The sequence below is a fragment of the Tenrec ecaudatus genome, chromosome 13, assembly GCF_050624435.1.
Source record: "Tenrec ecaudatus isolate mTenEca1 chromosome 13, mTenEca1.hap1, whole genome shotgun sequence".
NCBI lineage: Eukaryota > Metazoa > Chordata > Mammalia > Afrosoricida > Tenrecidae > Tenrec > Tenrec ecaudatus.
In genome coordinates this window covers 129341078-129343314 of record NC_134542.1, presented here as the reverse complement: position 1 = coordinate 129343314, position 2237 = coordinate 129341078, and the positions used below count along the sequence as shown (strand labels likewise).

Here is a 2237-nt window from a genome sequence, read left to right as displayed (position 1 = left end):
TTAAGTGGAGAGCAAATGCTTTGAAAATGAAGAGGGCAATGAATGTACAGATTTGCTTTACACAATTGATGTATGTATATGGATGGATTGTGATAAGAGTTGTATGAGCCCCTAATAAAACATTCAAAAACAGAATTGTACATGTGGAAAAGACTGAGTTGACCAATATTATGCTATATATAGCTTTACAAGAATTTTTTTTTAAAAATCAGCAGAGCTGCGTACTAGTTGGATACGTTTCTTTGTCTCCTGGAGTCTGTTTCTAAATCTCTAAAATGGATAGAATAAATTTACCTGACAGGATTAACAAGTAACATAATAACCTGTGAAACTATTATCCCCCCAAATCAAACCCATTGCCATCAAGTTGATTCTGACTCATAGAGTTTCCAAGGCTGTAAATCTTTTTTTTTTTTTTTGGTGTGTATTGGGTGGGGGCGGGGGGTACAAATAGTCTCTCACCTTTGGCCATCTGAGTGGTTGGTGAATCTTAACAGCCAACCATGTTATTGTTATAACTGCATACCATAAAAAATTGTAGTCTTAGCCGAGAGTATTGCTTATAAGGGGGGGTCATCAAAAAAGATGATGAAAAATTCTGTTATCTTTTAATTACATGTTTCCATTAATTTCCTGAGACCCTCTCATACAGCAGACTGCTCGATGAATGAGCAAAGCAATCTTAGAAGAAATACAATCAGAATACTGCTTAGAAGCAAGGGTGGTGAAACTTTGACCACTTACACTGGGCATGTAACAGGAAGGACTAATCACTAGGAAAAGATATCATGGTTGGTAAAATACAGGATCAATGAAAACAAGGGAATCCCTCAGTGAAGTGGATTGACGCTATGCATTCAAACATAGGAACAGCCATGAAAATGGCACAAGACCAGGCACGGTTCCTCTCTGTTTCACACAAGGTCATCCTGAATCAGAGGCAACTCACAACAACAAACAGTGAACTTCCACTCCAACTGCAGAAGCAATATCAAGATGGTCAGCCTATACATTCAACTCTTTTAAGAGGTAGTAAATGATCAAGATCCAAGAATATTGATGAAAGGAGTTCAAGCTGCATTCAAGGAATTGCTGAAAATTACAAGAATCCATGGAATACCAATTGAAATGCCATGACAAACGGACGCAGTAATGGAAGCATTCACTCATCTATGTCAGGAAATGTGGAAGACAGCTACCTGGCCAACCAACCGGAAGAGATCCGTGCCTATTCCAAAGAAAGGTGACCAAACAGAATGTAGAAGTTACCAAACAACATCATTAATATTACATACAGTAAACTTTTATTTTAATCTGGGAAGAGTGCAAATGCAGTCCCCCACTACCTCAAATAATGCATCCGAGTTTCCCACCTTTGGGAAAATCGCAGGGGTCAGCACATCCGGAGTGCAATAGATAAGCCTTGCCTTGGGAAAACCAGCTTCGTGATCAGGGTCTCTCCCCTGCCAGGTACGTATCATACAGTAAACTTTTGCTGAAGGGAATTTTAAAAATGAGTGCAGCACTACACCAACAAGTCCGATTCACAGGAGGGCATGGGAGAAGAAACATTGTTGCTATCGGATGGATCTTGGCTAAAAAGAGTGCCTGAAAAATGTTAATTTTCGTTTCATTGGTTCCCAAATGGCACCCAACTGTGTGGATTACAACAAACTGTGGATGTAACATTGAGAAGAAGAAGAATCCTACAACACTCACCTGTGCTCACATGGACTCTGTACAGACACCAAGAGGCGGGTGTGTGCACAGGACGGGGAGATATTCTATGGTTTAAAATCAAGGGAGGTTTGTGTCACCATACGCCTTCAGTCTACATGCTGAGCGAGTGAATGATCTAGAAAGTTGGACTATGAAGAAAAACATGGCATCAGTCTTGGAAGAAGGCTTGGTGTCAGCCTGAATATGTGATGACCCAAGGCTGCTGGCTCAAAGTCAAGGGAACTTGAAGCATTCACTGATGAAAATGAAAGATTACAGCCTTCAGTATTGAGTTAGTTTATTGTGCCAAGCTGGCCGATAAACACATGTGGGGTTAATTGAAGGGTGGAGGGATAAATGGCTCAGTGAGCCTCACCTTTCTAGTTCTCGGGTCTTTTGCTTTGTGATGGGCGGACCAGGGTGCAGCTGCCTTAGCAGTTTCCTGCTTCAGCTGGCAAGGCTGACTTCCTGCAAGACATCCCTAAGGAGAAGTCACTTGGACCTATCCAGATGCAGCC

The 2237-nt window shown here is 41.4% G+C and overlaps 1 non-coding gene across 1 annotated transcript; it reads right to left on the bottom strand.

Moving 5' to 3' along the window:
- Positions 1-1316: 1316 nt before the first annotated feature.
- Positions 1317-1478, bottom strand: LOC142425000 (U1 spliceosomal RNA). Its single transcript, XR_012779406.1, has one exon. It is a non-coding gene; the product is annotated as a U1 spliceosomal RNA (small nuclear RNA).
- Positions 1479-2237: the final 759 nt, after the last annotated feature.